Genomic DNA, 26,063 nt, shown 5'->3' with positions numbered 1-26,063 from the left:
CCATGGGCCACAACTAAGATCTGGCACAGCCTAGTAAGCAAATTAAAAAAAAAAAAGAATGAAACTTCTTTGAAAATGAAAAAAAAAGAAATAAGTGAAACTTCAGCTTAATTTAAAAGACTGAGTGTATATATATATATATATATATATATATATATATTTCTTAAATCTAAGGGAATCTCCCCTTACACAGTCACTAGGCAACAAATCATATGATCATCTTATCAAAATGTAGAGAATGATAGTTTACCTACATATTGATGTGGGTGATAAAATATATGGTTACTCTATTTAAGTTCCATAAAATAGTTAGGTACTAAGCTATCTTGGAGAAGGCAATGGCAATCCACTCCAGTACTCTTGCCTGGAGAATCCCATGGACGCAGGAGCCTGGTGGGCTGCCGTCTATGGGGTCGCACAGAATCAGATGCGACTGAAGCGACTTAGCAGCAAGCTATCTTATTGGGACTTTCCAGGTGGTGCTAGTGTTAAGGAACCCACCTGCCAATGCAGGAGGCATAAAAGATGCAGGTTCAATCCCTGGGTCGGGAAGATCCCCTGGAGGAGAGCATGGAGAAGCATTTCAGTACTCTTTTCCCATTGCAGAGGAGCCTAGGAGGTTACAGTTCACAGGGTCACAAATAGTTGGACATAGCTGAAGCTAAGCAGGTACACAAGTCATCTTCTTAAAATATCTCTACTTTATATTAGCAAAAGTTCAATATTATCAGAACACTTGAAGGACTCGTAACTGATATAAATATTTAGCTTGAAGCAGACATTTTAGATTGCTGTAATTAAAATTCTACAGATCTTCTAAATATTACTTGCAATGTTATGTGAAATCTTTTGATTATCATGCTTTTGTTAATCTGACTTTTATATTGAATATTAAACAGAATTTGTACAGTAAAGCAGCTAACAACCCTTTCTTTGTGAGTAATAGTAATATATTTCCCCTATTAATTCTTATATTTCTTTTAACTTTGGCAATGTCAACAATTATTTCTTATTAAGTTGGGTATTGACAATAATTGTAAATAGTTATTTGAATCTCAGTAGCTTAGTTTTACATGAGAACTTCTTTGTGCCCTTTGATATGGCCCAGAGGTAAGTAGTGCAGAATTATTATTTTGTAAAACATTCTTTATTAAAATTAAATGGCTCCTGTGTTATAATTTTTGTATTTTAAAGCTCTGTGACATACCATCAAAGATATGTTGCATAACAGATGTTTACATCTTTCAGTAAAATATTTTACTTTTTAATTAGTTTATTATTAATAAAGTGGGGGCTTTTACAATATCAATGTCCTGATTCTTCAACAAATCAATGGCTTTGGAATATAAAAGAAGAAGGATTCTTAGAAAATGCAAAAGATTTAATATATCTATCATTTAATTTTAATATGTAGACTTTTGTTGTATTGTAATTAAGACAGGACTTCTTTAATATAGTAGGGACTGTGATTAAAACTGGATATAGATGATATTGACAAATTATTTTAGTCATTTTGTGTATGATAATGTCACCGTGTGTGTGTGTATTTAAATGAAAGCTCTTACCTTTCAGAGACTTAGTCTTAGCCATTTAATACTATCGTGATGATATATTTTGTAAACAAGAGCAAATAAATTAAATAATTAAGTAGCCAAATGAATGAATTATATACTATGTTGCTGCTGCTAAGTCACTTCAGTCGTGTCCAACTCTGTGTGACCCCATAGACAGCAGCATACCAGGCTCCTCTGTCCCTGGGATTCTCCAGGCAAGAATACTGGAGTGGGTTGCCATTTCCTTCTCCATATTATATACTACGCAACTAACTAAATACATAAGAATAAATGTGTGGATGAATAGAAATGAAAAAAAAAGTCAAATTGGAAAAAATTGTTAAAATTGTTGATGTTTTGCTATATATGTGTCCCTGGCTAGAGTCCCTAGAGAATTAAAAAATTGCCACACTTGCTCTTACATAGCATTAACCCTGCTGTTCCACCCTATTTTTGTTGCTAAACCTATATTACTATCTGAGCACCCAGAGATGGCTAATCTACAAGAATAATGTCTTTATTTTCTAAGACTCTTTATAAACTCAGTTCAGTTCAGTTCAGTCACTCAGTCATGTCTGACTCTTTGCAATCCTATGAACCAAGCATGCCAGGCCTCTCTGTACATCACCAACACTTGGAGTTTGCCCAGACTGATGCGATCCAACTATCTCATCCTCTGTCATCCCCTTCTGCTACTACCTTCAATCTTTCCCAATATCAGAGTCTTTTCAAATGAGTCATCTGTTCACATCAGGTGGCCAAAATATTGGAGTTTCAGCTTCAGCATCAATCCTTCCAATGAACACTCAGGACTGATTTCTTTAGGACGGACTGGTTGGATCTCCTTGCAGTTCAAGGGACTCTCAGGAGTCTTCTCCAAAACCACAGTTCAAAAGCATCATTCTTCTGCACTCAGCTTTCTTTATAGCCCAACTCTCACATCCATACATGACTACTGGACAAACCATAGCCTTGACTAGATGGACCTTTGTTGACAAAGTAATGACTTTGTTTTTTAATTTGCTGTCTAGGTTGGTCATAACTTTCCTTCCAAGCAGCAAGCGTCTTTTAATTTCATGGCTGCAATCACTCTCTGCAGTGATTTTGGAGCCCAAAAAAATAAAGTCAGCCACTGTTTCCACTGTTTGCCCATCTATTTGCCAAGAAGTAATGGGACCGGATGCCATGATCTTAGTTTTCTGAATGTTGAGCTTTAAGCCAACTTTTTCACTCTCCTCTTTCACTTTCAACAAGAGGCTCTTTAGTTCTTCTTCACTTTCTGCCATAAGGGTGGTGTCATCTGCATATCTGAGTTTATTGATATGTCTCCCAGCAGTCTTGATTCCAGCTTGTGCTTCCTCCAGCCCAGCGTTTCTCATGATGTACTCTGTATATAAATTAGATAAGCAGGGTGACAATATACAGCCTTGATGTACTCCTTTCACAATTTGGAACAAGTCTGTTGTTCCATGTCCAGTTCTAACTGTTGCTTCCTGACCTGCATATAGGTTTCTCAAGAGGCAGGTCAGGTGATCTGGTATTCCCATCTCTCTACTGCCTATTCTCAAAATTTGAAATTTTTCAGACCTCTTTTTCTAAAGCTATACTTTTATTTCCTGAAGTAGAATGTCCCCTTAGAATCATTCTCATGTTGCATCATTCTGAATAAATCATATTCTTAAATTATCTTACTGTCTTTTCTCTCCTATCATTGTTTAAAAAACAATCCATGATAAGAAAGTTAAAAAGACAGTAATTATTTCTAGCTTTAACTAAATTGATTCAAATAATTCCAGTTTTTTTCAATTTAATTGATTGATATAATCCATTATATTATGACACATAAAATTACTAGAAACACTCTACTTGCTTATGTCATTAATATTTCTACATTTAATACTACATTTTATTTATCAAAGAAGTATCCTGTTCACAATAGACTCACATATATAAAATCACTTGGTAGGTAAATTTAAGTTCATTAAGTACTTAATGAACTTAGGATAAAGCCATGTTCAGGAAACTGAGCATTTAATTGACTTTGAAAATATCTTTATAGCTGTAAGAAACGAGTTTATTTACATAATGCATATCTAGTTTAAGAATATTTCCGTCATGACAAAGCATTCCCCCATAGTGATTTAGCTAAATGACTGAAGTATCAGCTCTTACTTTCCTTTTTGAAATTACTTGTCAAAATATTCCACGTGATTACAGTGCTCTGAAACATTGAAACATTTTCTAGATCAGTCTAGGGTCAATTTGATCAGATATCATACTGTGATTAATTTTAACACAGTGAAATTTGTTGGTACTTCCTTTATAGACCAACAAATATAATCACTTTTGGTAGATGAACTATATTCACTTGAAAGAAATGTGAATATACATGAAAACTCATCTGTCAGTCACATCACATATTTTGACAATTATATGTAAAGTAATACTCAAAATTCTCCAAGCCAGGCTTCAGCAATACGTGAACCATGAACTTCCACATGTTCAACCTGGTTTTCCAAAAGGCAGAGGAATCAGAGATCATATTGCCAACATTTGCTGGATCATGGAAAAAGCAAGAGAGTTCCATAAAAATATATATATATTTCTCCTTTATTGACTATGCCAAATCCTTTGACTGTGTGGATCACAGTAAACTGTAGAAAATTCTGAAAGAGATAGGAATACCAGACCACCTGACCCGCCTCTTGAGATATATGCAGATCAGGAAGCAAGAGTTAGAACTGGACATGGAACAACAGACTGGTTCCAAATAGGAAAAGAAGTATGTCAAGGCTGTATATTGTCACCCTGCTTATTTAATTTATATGAAGGGTACATCATGAGAAACGCTGGGCTGGAAGAAGCACAAGATGGAATCAAGTTTGCAAGGAGAAATATCAATAGCCTCAGATATGCAGATGACACCACCCTTATGGCAGAAAGTGAAGAGGAACTAAAAAGCCTCTTGATGAAAGTGAAAGAGGAGAGTGAAAAAGTTGGCTTAAAGCTCAACATTCAGAAAACGAAGATGATGACATCTGGTCCCATCACTTCATGGGAAATAGATGGGGAAACAGTGGAAACAGTGTCAGACTTTATTTTGGGGGGCTCCAAAATCACTGAAGATGGTGATTGCAGTCATGAAATTAAAAGACACTTACTCCTTGGAAGGAAAGTTATGACCAACCTAGACAGCATATTCAAAATCAGAGACATTACTTTACCAACAAAGGTCCGTCTAGTCAAGGCTATGGTTTTTCCTGTGGTCATGTATGGATGTGAGAGCTGGACTGTGAAGAAAGCTGAGCGCTGAAGAATTGATGCTTTTGAACTGTGGTGTTGGAGAAGATTCTTGAGAGTCCCTTGGACTGCAAGGAGATCCAACCAGTCCATTATAAAGGAGATCAGTCCTGGGTTTTCTTCGGAAGTAATGATGCTAAAGCTGAAACTCCAATATTTTGGCCACCTCATGCGAAGGGTTGACTCATTGGAAAAGACTCTGATGACTGGAGGCATTGGGGGCAGGAAGAGAAGGGGACGGCAGAGGATGAGATGGCTGGATGGCATCACCGACTTGATGGTTGTGAGTTTGAGTGAACTTCGGGTGTTGATGATGTACAGGGAGGCCTGGCATTCTGCAATTCATGGAGTTGCAAACAGTTGGAGATGACTGAGCAATTGAACTGAACTGAATTTATATATATATATATGTATATATATATATATACATTCTTTTGAGTGGTTTTAAGATGTTGTTTGATTTCTGGTTGTTCTACTATAATATCTTTATATTTTTGTAATTATTTGATTTATGACTAGTAGGCAATCTTTATTTCATGGGTTGATCACCTGGCCCATTCTGTCCCATTAGCAGCAGTGATGCTCAATTACTTGACTGTAGAATTCATAAAAACAATAGTTTCATCTGACACCACATTTGCTGAGCTTTAAGGAAAGACACAAAAGAGGAAACATTAAAGAAAGTTCAGTAACAGCATACTGATGATCTTCTGATTCCCATGCATAGCATCTGATATCCCAGTCTTTCCATATCAGTTGTGTGTGTTCACAAGACTAGAAGTTGAGTGTCTGTAAGCAATATCAGCTCCAGAAAGCCACCTACATATGATCCATAGCCCACTCAGAGAAGTGTGATCACTTCCTTTCCCCCGGCAAACTGTATCTCATCCTTCCCAGTTACTCATTACTCAATAAACAATCTCATTAAGAATTTACCAGTGGTTGGGCTTGCACATTGTCTTTGTTCAGAATTTCCTTTGTCCTGTATAAAGCAGATTTTTCAACCCTGAACAATTCCTGAAGGAAGGTCATATAAGTTATTCAAACATGGACAAAAGCTTCACACATCTTAGACTAGAATAAAGACCTTAGAACCTTCTTCTAATTCATTTTTTTCCAGATTACCTCCATCCAATCATTGCTATTCTTGCTACAGTTTATTTAGACATTAAAAAAAAAAATTCTTAAGGAAAAAAAAATTCTACAAAATTATAATTTCAGCCTCAAATAAATAAAAATATCCATGATAAGGTTTCTGATATTCCTTTGCCAACTGGACTATTATTCATGAAATTTTACCTACTATTTGCAAATTATACAGATGTCAATAGAAGCATTTAACTGAGTGTGTTACTTTCCCAAAGTTAAGTTTATTTCTTCCTACTTCTATTATTAGTCTCCATGTGTAATATATCAGTTTGAATTTTAAGCCAACTATTTAAAAATATATGTTTTTCTTAAGGAATATTTTCTATAGATTTACATACTTACTTGACTATACATTTGAATAAATAATTTTATTAAATTATTTTATTACTATAACTAATTTAATTTTCCTATAGAATTGTTGAATAAGTATCAACATTAATCTTTAGGAGTTGCATTTAGCTTTATCAGTTTACTACATTAACTACCAAACATGTCTGGGTTTCCCTTGTGGCTCATCTGGTAAAGAATCCACCTGAAATGCGGGAGACCTGGGTTCAATCCCTGGGTTGAGAAGATCCCCTGGAGAGGAGAAAGGCTACCCACTTCAGTATTCTGGCCTGGAGAATTCTATGGACAGTATAGTCCATGGAGTTGCAAGGAGTTGAAAGACTGAGGGACTTTCACTTTCATCAAACGTGTCCAATATTCCAAAAGTGAGGCATTAAGGTTTCCTTCCTGGATTTCTCATCATCATTGTGCCCAAACCTCCAAATAATAAATTGTCCTTAAATTCATACATTCAGTCTAGTTCCCAAGATCCCTAAGGCCTTCCTAAGAATCAGGGTCTGTGTTGATTAAGCCTCTACAAGTGCTGTGTCCATTGAATACTTGTGGCACTGAATCAATTTAAGTATAATGTATTTGCCTATTAGAATTATGCTCCCCAGAAAATGTGTTGCCCTTCATACCTAGAAAATTGCCTGAACAGAATGTCATTCTGATTCACAGCAACACATGCATCAAATGTTGTCTGCCAGTCACAGTAAATCTGGTCAAGCTCAGAGGGAAGATTTATCTGCAAGCTGAATGAGAACCAATATTATAAAAATAATAAAAAATGTAACCGAAATGAAAATTTCTACACTGTTATATTCAAGCAGATTATCACAGGACATGGATTGATGTCTTTGCTCCAAATCACCAAAGTCTACTTGTCAGGTAAATTTCATAGGTTGAATTCATTCAGTTCTTCACAAAGGATAACAAATCAAGGGTGTCTTTGAGAACTGCCATTGAATGGGCACTGCAACTGAGAGAAACAGCTCTGAATATTGTCTTGTTCTGAATTATTTGAAGACAGCTATTGTATCTTACATCAGCATCATTTTCCATTAATGGGCTTCAATTTTTTCTGTGACAATTTCCCCTCATTTTCCATTTTTAATACTTGTCATTATATAGACTTGACATTCTGAATAAAAGAATAGCCATCCAACTGGCTATCCACAGGGTAAGTTTCAGGAATAGATCTACCAGAGTTTTCTTTTTGGTTTGGTCTCTAGACAGAGGATGAGGTGGTTGGATGGCATCACCGACTCAACGGACATAAGTTTGAGCAAAGTCGGGAGGTGGTGGAGGACAGGGAAGCTTGGCATGCTGCATTCCATGGGGTTGCAAAGAGTTGAACATGAAAGAGAGACTGAACAACAAAAACAACTAGAAGGAACAGTGTTAGAAAACTACAATATAATGGGATTGTCTTTACCCCTTGGAAGCTAGGTGAATATATCTCAGTTCTAGCTTAGACTCTGAAGGAATGTTGCCTGTTCTGCCTAATCTTGTCTTATTCTAAGAAACTAAAACAGTGTCCTAAGCAAAAGTCTCCTTCTGCCAGAAAATAAGTGCAGTCCCAGACCTGATATAATTGCATATGGTGAAAAGGCAAATTTTTTCATACAGGAAATAGAGAATTTTATGATTCCATGATTCCCCCATAGCAGGCCCCCACTTCCACCAACACATATAAGACCTTTCCAGAGAATCTCCCATTTACTCTTCCTCATAAATGGCTCAGTAGGTAGAGAATTTACCTGCAATCCAGGAGATACTGGTTAGATCCCAAGGTTAGGAAGATCCCCTGGAGGAGGAAATGGCAACCCACTCCAGTATCTTGCCTGGGAAATCCAATGGACAGAGGAGCCTATTGGGCTATAGTCCACAAGGTTATAGAGTTGGACACGGCTAAAGTGACTGAGCACACACAGAGTCAGAGGAAGGAGGCATTCACCCACTTGAGTCACTCAACCTTTCATTCTCTTAGCATCCCTTATTCTAGTTACTATGGTTGTGCAGCAAAGTTGATCTTAAGACTGTGAGCAAATTACCTCAGCATAAAGCAATTACCTATCATGATCCTGAATAACGCTAAGAAAACAGAAAGTCCATACTGTGTAGAATTATCACTGGCATGTTAGCTGGGGCCTGAGAGGGAAGACTCCAGGCTCGCTAATTCACAGGTCTGAAGAAAGATGCTGGCTGACAATGGGAAGGACCTGGTTTACTAACCACTTGGGCCTATTCATGTGGACTCTCCAAGTTGCCTTCCTCACAGAATGCTGATTGGGTTCCCAGGGTAAGTGTCCTTTGAGTGGGGAGGATAGAAGCCATGTACTTTTTATGACTTGCCCTCAGAAGACACAGAGTAATCTGTTTGCCATATTCAAAGGGTCTAAGCAATCCAGGTACTGGAGCAGTGGCTGCACAGCACTGGAGAAACTGTGAGGAGATACCCCACATCTAAGGGTAGAGAAGCCCCCGCAAGATGGTAGGTGCTGGAATGGTGGCTGTGTGGCACTGGAGTGACTTTGAGGAGATACCCTACATCTGGGGCAAAGGAGAAGCCCCAGCAAGATGGTTCATTTCAGTTCAGTCACTCAGTCGTGTCCGACTCTTTGCGACCCCATGAATCACAGCAAGCCAGGCCTCCCTGTCCATCACCAACTCCTAGAGTTCACTCAAATTCATGTCCATCGAGTAGGTGATGCCACCCAGCCATATCATCCTCTATCTTCACCTTCTCCTCTTGCACCCAATCCCTACCAAGCATCAGAGTCTTTTCCAATGAGTCAACACTTCATATGAGTTGGCCAAAGAATAGGAGTTTCAGCTTCAGCATCAGTCCTGCCAATGAAAACCTAGGACTGATCTCCTTTAGAAGGGACTGGTTGGATCTCCTTGAAGTCCAAGGGACTCTAAAGAGTCTTTTCCAACACCACAGTTCAAAAGCATCAATTCTTCAGCACTCAGCTTTCTTCACAGTCCAACTCTCACATCCATACATGACCAATGGAAAAACCATAGCCTTGACCAGATGGACCTTTGTTGGCAAAGTAATGTCTCTGCTTTTCAATATGCTATCTAGGTTGGTCATAACTTTCATTCAAAGGAGTAAGCATCTTTTAAATTCATGGCTACAATCACCATCTGCAGTGATTTTGGAGCCCCAAAAAAATAAAGTCGGATATTGTTTCCACTATTTCCCCATCTATTTCCCATGAAGTGATGGAACCAGATGCCATCATCTTCGTTTTCTGAATGTTGAGCTTTAAGCCAACTTTTTCACTCTCCTTTCACTTTCATCAAGAGGCTTTTTAGTTCCTCTTTACTTTCTGCCATAAGGGTGGTGTCATCTGCATATCTGAGGCTATTGATATTTCTCCCGGCAATCGTGATTCCATCTTGTGGTTCTTCCAGCCCAGCATTTCTCCTGTACTCTGCATATAAGTTAAATAAGCAGGGTGACATTATACAGCCTTTATGTACTCCTTTCAGAGAAGGCAATGGCACCCCACTCCAGTACTTTTGCCTGGAAAATCCCATGGATGGAGGAGGCTGATAGGCTGCAGTCCATGGGGTCGCTAAGAGTTGGACACGACTGAACGACTTCACTTTGACTTTTCACTTTCATGCATTGGAGAAGGAAATGGCAACCCACTCCAGTGTTCTTGCTTGGAGAATCCCAGGGACGGGGTAGCCTGGTGGGCTGCCGTCTATGGGGTCGCACAGAGTCGGACACAACTGAAGTGACTTAGTAGTAGTAATATCTACTCCTTTTCCTATTTGGAACCAGTCTGTTGTTCCATGGCCAGCTATAACTGTTGCTTCCTGACCTGCATATAGGTTTCTCAAGAAGCAGGTCAGGTGGTCTGGTATTCCCTTCTCTTTCAGAATTTTCCACAGTTTAATGTGATCCACACAGTCCAAGGCTTTGGCATAGGCAATAAAGCAGAAATAGATGTTGTTCTGGAACTCTCTTGCCTTTTCAATAATCCAGTGGATGTTGGCAATTTAATCTCTGGTTCCTCTGCCTTTTCTAAAACCAGCTTGAACATCTGGAAGTTCACGGATTATGTATTGCTGAAGCCTGGCTTGGAGAATTTTGAGCATTACTTTACTAGCTTGTGAGATGAGTGCAATTGTGCCATAGTTTGATCATTCTTTGGCATTGCTTTTCTTTTGGATTGGAATGAAAATTGACCTTTTCCAGTCTTGTGGCCACTACTGAGTTTTCCAAATTAGCTGGCATATTGAGTGCCAATATCAATCTGATTTCACTTTTGACTATCTGGTGATGTCCATGTGTAGAGTCTTCTTTGTGTTGTTGGAAGAGGGTGTTTGTTATGACCAGTGCATTCTCTTGGCAAAAGTCTATTAGCCTTTGCCCTGCTTCATTTCATACTCTAAGGCCATATTTGCCTGTTACTCCAGGTGGTTCTTGACTTCCTACTTTTGCATTCCAGTCCCCTATAATGAAAAGGACATCTTTTTTTGGTGTTAGTTCTAAAAGGTCTTGTAGGTCTTCATAGAACCGTTCAACTTCAGCTTCTTCAGCGTTACTGGTTGGGGCATAGGCTTAGATTACAGTGATATTGAATGGTTTGCCTTGGAAATGAACAGAGATCATTCTGTCGTTTTTGAGATTGCATCCAAGTACTGCATTGCGGACTCTTTTGTTGACCATGATGGCTACTCCATTTCTTCTAAGGGATTCCTGCCCACAGTAGTAGATGTAACGGTCATCTGAGTTAAATTCACCCATTCCAGTCCATTTTAGTTTGCTGATTCCTAGAATGTTGACGTTCACTCTTTCCATCTACTGTTTGACCACTTAAAATTTTTCTTGATTCATGGACCTGACGTTCCAGGTTCTTATGCAATATTGCTCTTTACAGCATTGGACCTTACTTATATAACCAGTCACATCCACAGCTGGGTATTATTTTTGATTTGGCTCTATCCCTTCATTCTTTCTGGAGTTATTTCTCCACTGATCTCCAGTAGCATATTGGGCACCTAACAACCCAGGGAGTCCCCCTTTCAGTATTCTTTCATTTTGCCTTTTCATACTGTTCATGGGGTTCTCAAGGCAAGAATACTGAAGTGGTTTGCCATTCCCTTATCCAGTGGACCACATTCTGTCAGACCTCTCCACCTTGACCCTCCCTTCTTGGGTGGCCCAACATGGCATGGCTTAGTTTCATTGAATTAGACAAGGCTGTGGTCTGTGTGATCAGATTGGCCTGTTTTCTGTGATTATGGTTTCAGAGTGTCTGCCCTCTGATGCCCTCTCGCAACACCTACCATCTTACTTGGGTTTCTCTTACCTTGGATGTGGGGTATCTTCTCACGGCTGCCCCTCCTGACCTTGGATGTGGAGTAGCTCCTCTCAGCCCTCCTGTGTAGGAGGAGCAAAATCACCTTTAGATTCAAAACCCATACCTGCCAGAGATGTTCAGAGGGTTCATACAATCCTTGTGTGCACCAGAACCCAGAGACCCACAGATACTGAGAAAGAACTCTTTGAGTGTCTCCTGAAGAGGTTTGGGTCATCAGTGGACTGCTGCAGGGGCAGGGGCTTTGGGTGCATCAGACCTGCATATGGCATAAGCCTGCTTGGAGGAAGTCACCATTAAGTCCACCATAGAGCTGCAAGAATTTACACAAGACTGGGGAAACAGTCTCTTGGAGGACACAAACAGAACCTTGTGTGCACCAGGACCCAGGGGAAAGGATTAGTGACCCCACAAGAGAATGACTCAGACTTGCCTGGGAGTGTCCAAGAGACTCCAGCAGAGACGTGGGTCAGTGGTGGCCTGCTACAGTGTTGGGAGCACTGGGTGTAGTAGTACATGCATGGCACCTTTTGAAGGAGGTGACCATTACCTTCATTATCTCCAACATAGTTGGGCCGCAGGTAAATAACAGGGAGGGAACACAGCCCTACTGATCAACAGAAAATTCGATTAAATATTTACTGAACATGGCCCTGCCCATCAGAGCAAGACCCAGTTTCCCCTCAGTAAGTCTCTCCCATCAGGAAGCTTCCATAAGCCTCTTAACTTCTCCATCAGAGGGCAAACACTGAAATTCATAATCACAGAACACTAACCAATCTGATCACATGGACCACAGCATTATCTAACTCAATGAAACTATGAGCCATGCCGTGTAGGGCCACCCAAGATGGACAGGTCATGATGCAGAGTTCTGAGCAAACGTGGTCCACTGGAGATGGGAAAGACAAACCACTTCAGTATTCTTGCCTTGAGAAGCCCATGAACAGTATGAGGAGGCAAAAAGATAGGACAATGAAAGATAAACTCCCCAGGTCAGTAGGTGCCCAATATGCTACTGGAGATTAGCGGAGAAATAACTGCAGAAAGAATGAAAAGACAGAGACAAAGTAACAACAACACTCAGTTGTGGATGTGACTGGTCATGGAAGTAAAGTCTGATGTTGTAAAGAGCAATATTGCATAGGAACCTGGAATGTCAGGTCCATGAATCAAGCCAAATTGGAAGTGGTGAAATAGGAGATGGCAAGAGATGGCATCAACATTTTAGGAATCAATGAACTAAAGTGTACTGGAATAGGTGAATTTAACTCAGGTGACCATTATATCTACTACTGTGGGGAAGAATCCCTTAGAAGAAATGGAGTAGCCATCATAGTCAACAAAAGAATCCAAATACAGTGCTTCAATGCAATCTCACAAATGACAGAATGATTTCTGTTTGCTTCCAAAGCAAACCATTCAATATCACAGTAATCCAAGTCTATGGCCCTGCCAGTAATACTGAAGAAGCTGAAGTTGAATGGTTCTATGAATTCCTACTAGACCTTGTAAAACTAACACACAAAAAAGATACCTTTTCATTATAGGGGACAGGAATGCAAAAGTAGGAAGATTAGAAATACCAGATTAATATGCAAATTTGGCGTTGGAGTACAGAATGAAGCAAGGAAAAAGCTAAGAGAGTGTTGCCAAGAGAACACACTGGTCATAGAAAACACCCTCTTTCAACAACACAAGAGAAGACTCTACACATGGACATCACCAGATGGTCAATACTAAAATCAGATTGATTATATTCTTTGCAGCCAAAGGAGGAGAAACTCTATACAGTCAGCAAAAACAAGACCAGGAGGTGACTGTGGCTCAGATCATGAACTCCTTATTGTGAAATTCAGACAGAAATTGAGGAAATATAGGGAAAACCAATAGACCATTCAGGTATGACCTAAATTAAATGCCTTACGATTATACAATGAAAGTTACTAATATATTCAAGGAATTAGATCTGATAGACAGAATGCCTGATGAACTATGGATGGAGGTACTTAACATTGTACAAGAGGCAGGTATCAACACCATTCCCAAGAAAAAGAAATGCAAAAAGGCAAAATGGTTATCTGAGGAGGCCTTACAAATAACTGAAAAGAAGAGAAACTAAAGGCAAAGGAGAAAAGGAAAGATAGACCCATTTGAATGCAGAGTTCCAAAGAATAGCAAGGAAAGATAAGAAAGCCTTCCTCAGTGATCAGTGCAGATAAATAGAGGGAAACAATAGAATGGGAAAGACTAGATATCTTTTCAAGAAAATTAGAGATACCAAGGGACTATTTCATGCAAAGATGGGCTCAATAAAGGACAGAAATGGTATGGACCTAACAGAAGTGGAAGATATTAAGAAGAGGTGGCAAGAGTACACAAAAGAAAAAAAAAAAAAAAAAAAAGAGTACACAAAAGAATTCTACAGAAAGAGGGTCAGGATGGGAAACACATTTACACCCATGGGTGACTCATGTCAATGTATGGCAAAAACCACTACAATACTGTAAAGTAATTAGCTTACAATTAAAGTAAATAAAAAATAAATCTTCATGACCCAGATAATCACGATGGTGTGATCACTCACCTAGAGCAAGACATTCTGGAATGTGAAGCAAGTGGGCCTTAGGAAGCATCACTATGAACAAAGCTAGTGGAGGTGATCTAATTCCAGTTGAGCTATTTCAGATCCTAAAAGATGATGCTGTTAAAGTCCTGCACCCAAATGCCACCAAATTTGGAAATCTCAACAGAGGCCACAGAACTGGAAAAGGTCAGTTTTCATTCCAATCCCGAAGAAAGGCAATGCCAAAAAAATGCTCAAACTGCCTCACAATTGCTCTCATATCACATGCTAGCAAAGTAATGCTCAAAATTCTCCAAGCCAGGCTTCAACAGTACCTGAACCATAAACTTCTAGATGTTCAAGCTGTATTTAGAAAAGACAGAGGAGCCAGAGATCAAATAGCCAATATCCGTGGATCATTGAAAAGGCAAGAGAGTTCCAGAAAAACATCCTCTGCTTTACAGAATACACAAAAGCCTTTGACTGTGTGGATCACAACAAACTGTGCAACGTTCTTAAAGAGATAGGAATATCAGACCACCTGACCTGCCTCCTGAGAAATCTGTATGCAGTTCAGGAAGCAACAGTTAGAACTGGACATGGAACAACAGACTGGTTCCAAATTGGGAATGGAGTATGTCAAGGCTGTATATTGTTACCCTGCTTATTTAACTTATATGCAGAATATACCATGAGAAACACTGGGCTGGATGAAGCACAAGCTGGGATCAAGATTGCTGTGAGAAATATCAATAACCTTGAATATGCAGATGGCACTACCCTTATGTCAGAAAGTGAAGAACTAAAGAGGCTCTTGATGAACGTGAAAGACGAGAGTCAAAAAGTTGGCTTAAAACTCAACATTCAGAAAACTAAGATCATGGCATCTGGTTTCATCACTTCATGGCAAATGGGTGGGGAAGCAAAGGAAACAGTTATAGACTTTTTTTCAGGGGGCAGGGGTCAAAAATCACTGCAAATGGTGACTGCAGCCATGAAAATAAAAGACGCTTGCTCCTTGGAAGAAAAGTTATGACCAACCTAGAGAGCATGTTAGAAAGCAGAGAGATTACTTTGGCCACAAAGATCTTTCTAGTAAAAGCTGTAGTTTTGCCAGTAGTCATGTGTGGATGTGTGAGTGGGACTATAAAGTTGAGCACCAAATAACTGATACTTTTGAACTGTGGTGTTGGAGTAGATTCTTGAGAGTCCCTTGGACTGCAAGGAGATCCAACTAGTCCATCCTAAAATCAGTCCTGAATATTCATTGGAAAGACTGATGCGTAAGATGAAACTCCAATACTTTGGCCACCTGATTTGAAAATCTGACTTTCAAAAAACCTGATGCTTGGAAAGATTGAAGGCAGGAGGAGAAGGAGATAACAGAGGCTGAGATGGCTGGGATGGCATCACCAACTCAATGGACATGAATTTGAGTGAACTCTGGGAGTCAGTGTTTGACACCAGTCCTGGCGTGCTACAATCCATGGGGTCACAAAGGTTCAGACATGACTGAGCAACGGAATGGAATTGACTGAAGCATTCAAAGAGGCCCATCTCAGATTCAATTGGGGAGATGTAGACCCTAACTCTAGGCAAAGGGAATGTCAGTAACAGCAAAATTATAACATATAATGGAAGTGTGGAGAGATGGAGTTGGGGTTAAGAGTTAGCAGATGCAAACCAAAACCAAGTATATAACTCGGTTTTTACAACATCCTAATGTATAGTCAGTTCAGTTCAGTCACTCAGTAGTGTCCAACTCTTTGCAACCCCATGAATTGCAGCACGCCAGGCCTCCCTGTCCATCACCAACTCCCGGAGTTCAGTCAAGCTCAAGCCCATCGAGTAGGTGATGCCATCCAGCCACCTCATTCTCTGTTGTCCCCTTCTCCTCCTGCACCCAGTCCCTCCCAGCATCAGAGTCTTTTCCAATGAGTCAGTACTTCACACGAGGTGGCCAAAGTACTGGAGGTTCAGCTTTAGCATCATTCCTTCCAAAGAACACCCAAGACTGATCTCCTTTAGAATGGACTGGTTGGATCTCCTTGCAGTCCAAGGGACTCTCAAGAGTCTTCTCCAACACCACAGTACAAAAGCGTCAAATCTTTGGTGCTCAGCTTTCTTCACAGTCCAACTGTCACATCCATACATGACTACTGGTAAAATCATAGCTTGACTAGATGGACCTTTGTTGGCAAAGTAATGTCTCTGCTTTTGAATACCCTATCTAGGTTGGTCATAACTTTCCTTCCAAGGAGTAAGTGTCTTTTAATTTCATGGCTGCATCAACATCTGCAGTGATTTTGGAGCCCCAAAAAATAAAGTCTGATACTGTTTCCACTGTTTCCCCATCTATTTCCCTTGAAGTGATGGGACCAGATGCTATGATCTTAGTTTTCTGAATGTTGAGCTGTAAGCCAACATTTTCACTCTCCTCCTCACTTTCATCAAGAAGCTTTTTAGTTCCTCTTCACTTTCTGCCATAAGGGTGGTGTCATCTGCATATCTGAGATTATTGATATTTCCCCTGGCAATCTTGATTCCAGCTTGTGCTTCTTCCAAGCACTTCTTGAGCCCAGCATTTCTCATGATGTACTCTGCATTTAAGTTAAATAAGCAGAGGGACAATGTACAGCCTTGACATAATCTTTTCCTATTTGGAACCAGTCTGTTGTTCCATGTCCAGTTCTAACTGTTGCTTCCTGACCTGCATACAGATTTCTCAAGAGGCGTGTCAGGTGGTCTTGTATTCCCGTCTCTTTCAGAATTTTCCACAGTTTATTGTGATCCACACAGTCAAAGGATTTGGTATAGGCAATAAAGCAGAAATAGATGTTTTTCTGGAATTCTCTTGCTTTTTTGATGATCCAGCGGATGTTGGCAGTTTGATCTCTGGTTCCTCTGCCTTTTCTAAAACCAGCTTGAAATTTGGAAGTTCATGGTTCACATATTGCTGAAGCCTGGCTTGGAGAATTTTGAGCTTTTTTTTTTACTAGCGTGTGAGATGAGTGCAATTGTGTGGTAGTTTAACCATTCTTTGGCATTGCCTTTCTTTGGGATTGGAATGAAAACTGACCCTTTCCAGTATTGTGGCCACTGCTGAGTTTTCCAAATTAGCTGACATATTGAGTGCACACTTTCGCAGCATTATCTTTCAGGATTTGAAATAGCTTCACTGGAATTCCATCACCTCTACTAGCTTTGTTTGTAGCTGAGCCACAAGTGAAACCCAATAATACTGGAGTGGGTAGACTATCCTTTCTCCAGTGGATCTTCTCAAGCTAGGAAATGAACTGGGGTCTCCTGCATTGTAGACAGATTCTTTACCAATTGAGCTATCATGAAAGATTGTGATAATTCATTACAATAGTAACACAGTTGTAGGCAACAATAACATAAAATGGAAAGGACAATAATGAGCTACAAGATAAAACAAATTACATGCCTGTGATCTAACCAGTGGTAGAAACTAAGATATCAATAGTCATCACCCAGTACATGGAATTTTATTCAACTCTTCTTTGAAGAGAGCAAGAGACCATACTAGAACTTGGACCAACCTTCTATTTACTATGCAAATATTGACTTTACTGATATTAATGATGTTTGAGTGATTTAAAAAAATGGTTGGGACACAAATAAATGATAATAATGGTAATAAGAAAGCACTAAATTGAGTGGCAACATAAGATTTAATCAATAATAGAATAATTTAAAAGGGGGAGATTAATGTGGTTATTACAACAATTATGATAAAATATGTGACTGTGGCATATTATTGCATCTAGATGAAGGAAAACCAACCTCTGGCAGGCAACATAGAAGCTAAAAGAACCTGCCAAACACGTTCCCCTTATCTCAGTTCATGTGTGCTAAGTCACTTTAGTTGTGTCCGACTCTTTGCCACACTGTGGACTGTAGCCAGCCAGGCTCCTCTGGCCTTGGGGATTCTCCAGGCAAGAATACTGGAGTGGGTTGCCTTGTCCTCCTCTAGGTGATCTTCCCTACCCAGAGATTGAATCCACATCTCTTACATATTCAGCATTGACAGGCAATTTATTTACCACCAGCACCACCTGGCGGAGAAGGCAATGGCAACCCACTCTAGTACTCTTGCCTGGAAAATCCCATGGACGGAGGAGCCTGGTAGGCTGCAGTCCATGGGGTTGCAAAGAGTTGGACACGACTGAACGACTTCACTTTGACTTTTCACTTTCATGCATTGGAGAAGGAAATGGCAGCCCACTCCAGTGTTCTTGCCTGGAGAATCCCAGGGACGGGGGAGCCTGATGGGCTGCCATCTATGGGGTCGCACAGAGTCGGACACGACTGAAGTGACTTAGCAGTAGCAGCAGCGGCACAACCTGGGAAGCACTTACCTCATCTCAGATACATTTAAATACACATATGTTAAGAAGAAACACAGAACACACACCTATACACCCTCAATAAGTTTAATCTTTCAATATGATATTGGTAGAGGATGGATGATTTGAGGACCAATATATTTTCACTAAATCTCCTGATAGAGTTCCAAGGTTGTACATTAAATTTAAACAGCTTGGGCAGAGAGGAAACCTTTTTATGGGAATAGATATTGTTACACATATACTGGAAGACAAAATTACAGAATCAGATGACTAAAACTGAAACCTTGAGTGCATATTGATATTATGGCAGCTGTCTCCAGTGTTATGGTGAAAATATAGGTTATCTTGTACCATGGTGTGGTAGTATCACTGGTACTAGAATGCATAATTGGAATGAATGAGACTATAAATGTAAGAAATTATCATTCTATACTTACAGTTGGATATTGGGCAAGTCTACGGTTTATTATTGTACTAAATAAAAACTTTTGGAATTTTTGACAGCATACTATTTGTACTCACTGAAAAATATCAGAAGCAGGCATATTAGACCCAAAATATCTCCACTTAAAGAGTTCTTACTACCCTATAGGAAAACAAGACAATTTTTGAAAAATAAATTCTCACTCTAATGATTTGAATTACATGGTTTCTCTAATAGTATCTGTTGCCACGTATGGTGACTAAAGTATAAGGTTGACTGTTAGGATGTTGTAAGTTGGTTTAGGTTTCCTTTTGTGTCCCATCTCAGTTTTGAGCCAAGTCTCTGTCTCTCTTCTTACACACACACACACACACACACACACACACACACACACACACACACACACATATATATATAATAAATTGTGTTTTCTTCCTTTCCTTCCTTCCTTTGTCCTTTCTTTCCCTCTTTCTTTCATTCTCTTTTACACTATATATCTATCGATTCATTGGTTGATTTCTTGTGGAAACACCTGAGGAGGTTATTCACTGCCCTTCTCCTAGAATGTCTGAATTTTCCAATATACTGTTAACAACTTGCTGAAATGAAGCATATACTCGATTGCCATCAAAAGTAAGTTGATGCATTACACTGATTATATCATTGCATTGTCAGAAAATATATCCAATAATTTTTAGAAATAGAGTAATATATTTGATTAATTTTAGAAACATTTTATTTTGTATCTGGGTATGTCTAATTAACAATGTTATGATAGTTTCAGGTGAGCTGTGAAGGGACTCAGCTATACATACATACGTATCCATTTTCCCCATAACTCCACTCCCATTCAGGTTGCCACATAACATTGAACAAGGTTCCATGTGCTCTACAACAGGTCCTTGTTAGTAATCAATTTTAAATACAGCAGTAGATATTCATCCTAAACTCCCTAACTATTCTTTCCTCTGTCCTTCCCCCTCAGCAACCATAAGCTCATTCTTTAAGTCTGTTTCTGCTTTTTAAGTTCATGTGTATCAATTTTCTTTAGATTCCACATATAAGGAATGCCATACAATATTTCTATTTCTCTGTCTGACTTACTTAAGTCTGTGTGACACTCTCTGGGTCCATCCATGTTGCTGCAAATGGCATTATTTCATTCTTTTTAATGGCTGAGTAATATTCCATTGAAGGGAACCCTCCTACACTGTTGGTGAGAATGTAAGTTGGTAAAGCCACTATGGAGAACAGTATGGAGGCTCCTTAAGAAACTAAAAATAGAACTATCATATGACCCTGAAATCCCCCTCCTGAATGTATATCCACAAGAAAACATGATCAAAAATATACATGCACCCCAATGTTCATTGCAACTCTGTTTACAATGGCTAAAACATGGAAGCAACCTAAATGTCCATCAACAGAAGAATGGATAAACAAGATGTGGTACATGTGTGTGCTAAGTTGCTTCAGTTATGTCTGACTCTTTGTGACCCCATGCACCATAGCCCACCAAGCTTTTCTGTCCTTGATACTCTCCAGGCAAGAATACTGTAGTGGGTTGCTATGCCCTCCTCCAGGGAATCTTCCAGTCTCAAGAATAGAACCTGTGTCTCTTATGTCTCCTGAATTGGCAGTCGGGTTCTTTACCACTAGCACCACCTGGGAATCCCTAAAGAAGATGTGGTACATATATGACAAATTTTATAGCATATGTACTATATGTAATAGGATATGTGAATAATGGTTAATTATACCGTCTAAAATACAGGAACCAGATGAATCTGTTAAATTATTTGGAATAGCTCAAGCATGGGTCATGAAAGATATTTCATAAACAATATGATGTAAAAACTATTTTACTTCATTCTTCTAACAATAAAGTGGTACAATACTACAATAGGAAGATTTTGGGATTGTGATAGACATGTATATACCAAATGAGGATCTTGTTAGCATCATTACATAAAGTTACCAGATAGAAATATGAATTCTTCAGAGTTTTGGAACAAAAAAAGAGTTTTTTTGAGGTATATACAGACAATATCAGTACAAGCAATACAATCGGGGGTATTTTGTTTTACTATAGAAATATATCATTAATGGTGATTTTAGGGGGATATATTTTATCCACGAAGTGGTTGTAGTCCTCCTTTTGGAACTAATAGAACCCCATAAGAATTTAATTATCTTGTTTGCTGAATGGTCTAAAAATTTTATTTATTAAACAAACCAAGTTAATTTAATAATAGAACTTCCAAATTTTATTTCCACAATTAAATTGGTAACTTATTACCATTTGCCTACAGAAGTTGAAAAATAGACTTCAAAATAGACAGACTTAGAAAAGTACATATGGATGTATACTAAAACATAAAATCTTATACCCAGATGGTGATATTAAATATTTACTCTTTTACCACACCATGGGTTGTCCATGGGATTTTCCAAGCACCAGAGTGGTTTGACATTTGCTTCTCTAGGAGATCTTCTCTGACCCAGGAATCAAACCCATGACTTCTGCCGTATCTCCTGCATTGCCGGCAGGTCTTTACCACCGAGCTCCTAGGGAAGCTAAGATTATATGACATGACCAAAGATTTATTTCTTATGGCTAGCAGATGAACCTTCCTTAGCTGGATAGATTAAAACAACCCTTGAGGGAATCCAATCATAGAAACTCCTGTGCAGATATCAAAGGAGAATTACATTTGACTATGTAGCTTTTTCCAAACCCAGGAAAGGAAAAAAAAAAAAAAAAAACAGTTGCTTATTCAGTTGGAGTTTAGAATTCAAAGGTAGATTTCCTTCTGGTCCTTGGAAGTTGCTATTTGGATATACAGAATGATAAGGCACAGAGGTGCCTTATATAATATCAACAGAACAGCATATTCCTTAACTGCAAATTAAAGATGCTGATGCAGTAAAATGCTGTTCAGAAATAATAATGAAAATATGTAAAGATGAACGAGGAAATAGTTAACAGTAGTCAGAACTGGTATCAAATATATCCTAAGAAGATACAATTGTACATTAGGTGCTGCCTATCCTCTAATCAAAAATACAACAGAGAGTTAAGAATTTGCAACAAAGGCTTTTGACTCAATGCACTTCATAGGGTTATATATCTTTATGTCTATATAGACATTCCACTGGAGGCAATGTTAAAAAAAAAAAAAAAAACAGGGAATAAAAACAAAAACTGTTGTACAGATCTATCCAATTCCTTATTACCCACCGAGAATCAGTTAAACTGAGAGATGGGTGAGGAAGTAAAACACCGTTTAACAAAAATTCAGTTGAAGAGTGCATACATTGGTGTTCAATCGCTTCAGTCGTGTCTGACACTTTGCAATCTCATGGACTTTAGCCCACCAGGGTCCTTGGTCCATGGGACTTTCCCAATAAGAATACTGGAGTGGGTTGTCGTGTTCTCCTCCAGGAAATGCTCCCCACCCAGGGATGGGACTCACGTCTCCTGCATCTCCTGCACTGCAGGCGGATTCTTTTCTGCTGAGCCACGAAGAAGGCCCAGATGAAGAGTAACAGATTATATTATTTAAAAAAAAAAAAGAAAAAGGTCTCTGTCTTTCTCTGTCTGTGCTTCCATTTGGATATTTTCAATTGATTTATGTTCCAATTTACCACTCTGTCTCTATTTTTTTGCTGTATATAATTTACGATTACATTCATTTTAGAGTTCTCAGTTTTGTATATTATAGCACATAGCGATTTTTTAAAATTCACTTTATAGATTCAAATTGCTGTTAAATCTTGCATGCATTTTTCCATTGTTCACATTTTGCATATTCTGGAGCATAGAATTGTTTTAAATCTCTGTGCTGTGCTTAGTTGCTCAGTTATCTCCAACTCTTTGTGTCCCCATGGATGATAGCCCGCCAAGCTCCTCTATCCATGGGGATTCTCCAAGGCAAGAATACAGGAGTGGGTTGCATGCCCTCTTTCAGGGTATCTTCTCAAGCCAGTGATTGAACCCCAGTCTCCCGCATTGTAGGCAGATTCCTTTCTTTTGAGCCACCAGAGAAGCCCAGGAATGCTACAGTAGGTAGCTTAGCCCTTCTCCAGGGGATCTTCCCAACCCAGGAATTGAACTGGAGCCTCCTGCTTTGCAGGCTGATTCTTTACCAGCTGAGCTACCACAGAAGCCCAAGTCCCTGTGAGGTAACTTCAAACTTGGATCCTTTATGAGTATAATTCTATTTTTTTCTTTCACTTCCAGTCACGTGGTCAATGTTGTGCCTGTGCTTTTGTGTGTTTATATGTGCAAGCCTAGTAAAGTTTGACAGTGGTAATACTTTGAAAAAAAAAATAGAATTTCAGATAATGGAAATTTCCTTTGGAAATGATTAACATTTCTTTCTTTTAGGCAAATAGAGTGGTTGCTATTCTCATTATTTATGGGCTGTCTTGAATTGAGGCTGGATTTCAATCCTTAAAAATCTAAGTTTACCCTTGATTCAACCTTGGGTTTCCAGAGTTTTCAACTATAATCCTCTTTTATTTTGTGGACCATTGCTCTAGTATTTTTAACTCTAGTATTTGCCTAATTAAGCTTTCAAAAATATCCTGTTTGCTTGTCCAAGACCTTTGGCTAATGATTTTAGGTATGATTTCAAACGACTTTAAGGATTTAACAAATATAGTAAGAGAAAAGTAGTCATGTCTTTGAACTCCCCAATTCTTCACCAAAAATTTTCATGGCATCTTTGTCCAGTCACATTGCTACCTTCTGGGCTATGATTTGGATCTTCAACCTCTGGTTTTAATCAGAATTAAAAAAATCTCCTACAGTAGAAGCAAGCAGCTATGGAAACAAGATTTCTCCTATTCTATACCCTGCTCTTTATTTTGATTTCTGCAGTTAGATTTCTATACCCTTCAACAAAATACAGATATTTTCTGCTTTTGTAGTTACTTTAGGTAGAAGCACTGACTGTCTTTCAGAAACTCTATCCCACAAATATGGGAAATATATCAAAGTGTAGTTTATTAGACTTTTTTCATGTGGAGGAAATTAGAAGTCATTAGGATCCCTGTTGTAACTCAATAGCATAGTTGTATATTACAACTGCTGCTGCTGCTGCTAAGTCGCTTCAGTCGTGTCCTGCTCTGTGCGACCCCATAGACGGCAGCCCACCAGGCTCCGCCATCCCTGGGATTCTCCAGGCAAGAACACTTGAGTGGGTTGCCATTTCCTTCTCCAATGCATGAGAGTGAAAAGTGAAAATGAAGTTGCTCAGTCGTGTCCGAGTCTTCACGACCCCATGGACTGCAGCCCACCAGGCTCCTCCATCCATGGGACTTTCCAAGCAAGAGTACTGGAGTGGGGTGCCATTGCCTTCTCAGATATATATATATACAACTACATGCTGCTAAGTAGCTTCAGTCATGTCCAACTCTGTGTGACCCCATAGACAGCAGCCCACCAGGCTCCCCCGTCCGTGGGATTCTCCAGGCAAGAACACTGGAGTGGGTTGCCATTTCCTTCTCCAATGCATCGAAGTGAAAAGTGAAAAGTGAAAGTGAAGTCGCTCAGTCGTGTCCAACTCTTCACGACCCCATGGACTGCAGCCTACCAGCCTCCTCCGCCCATGGGATTTTCCAGGCAAGAGTACTGGAGTGGGGTGCCATTGCCTTCTCCGATACAACTACATAGTAAACTGTATAAGCTATAGACCATATTTTAAATAGAAAAGAATTACAGGAAAGAAAATGGAAACAGATATCTTATTTTTCCCATTAAATCATTCTTGTAGAAATTGTTGTCTTTCACTGAGCTTAAAACATCCACATACTGAAAGTTTATGTTAAAGTTTTTGACCAACAAGTCTGCCTGGCCAAGCATTAGATGGTTATTAATGATACAATGCATGATGCATGATAAAAGTATACAACTGAGTTGGGCTTTTTTGCATATGCAGTTTGGTTTTTGTTTTCCTTTAACTTTTTTTTTCCCCATGAAAATATGTAGTAGCAGTGTTTGGATTAAACAAACAAACAGAACTGAGTTGCTGATATTCGAAGAATGACTATGTGTGTGTGTACATATATGTATATATACATATATATACATACATATACATAAATATATATATATATATATATAGGTTTGGCAACCCACTCCAGTATTCTTGCCTAGGTAATCCCGTGGACAGAGAATCATGGTGGGCTACAGTCCATGGGATTTAAGAGTCCGACACAACTGAGCACATTAGCACACACACAGGCACATAGATCCACTAATAATAATATCTATTACAGACATTATTTCAATTAGAAATCATTATTCACAGAAATATTTTGCCTAAAAAGTCTTATCAAGTATAAGATGACTTATAATCTAATCATCTTATTTCTAGAATTTGATTCTTAATCAAAGATAATGATGCATTCTACCTTTTCTTATTTATATCAAATATCATTTTCTCTAACTTGTTTTATCTTTAGTCTCTCACTGTGAAACATGAGGACAATATTGAAATGTATATTAAATTGTTTTCTCTGCAGTAGCCATATTATATTATTATTATCACTTATTATTATTAGTATTATTATTATTCTTTTCTGGCTACCAAGAAAGAAAGCTAATCAAACAATAGATAATTAAAATGCCTTCCCATGTAACCCAATCCAAACAACCACTGAACCAAATCTACAGCTTTTTTTGGAAGTAAATCAGATTAGAATTGAGCTACACTATTGTGCTGTCATACTCTTGTCCTTGATTAAATTCACAGTGTCATTGCTGCAATAGCAAGTTTAGTCTATGTATTGTGACTGGAAGTGGGTCATACAAAAGTCCCAATGTGGCTATTATTCAATCCATTATGATGGCAAGGTTTTTTGTTAAAACTTGATTTGTAGGCTAATTTGGAAAATTTTAAATGGATTATTTCAGCATCTTACCCAAAAGAGGCCTTGGGCTATTTGAAATTCTGATAGCATAATTATTATCATAGGGAGATAAATTTTGTTTGCCTGAGTTATGTTCCTGGCCAGCTT

Source organism: Bos taurus, chromosome 12, assembly GCF_002263795.3.
Source record: "Bos taurus isolate L1 Dominette 01449 registration number 42190680 breed Hereford chromosome 12, ARS-UCD2.0, whole genome shotgun sequence".
NCBI lineage: Eukaryota > Metazoa > Chordata > Mammalia > Artiodactyla > Bovidae > Bos > Bos taurus.
Note: the sequence above shows the minus strand (reverse complement) of the source record.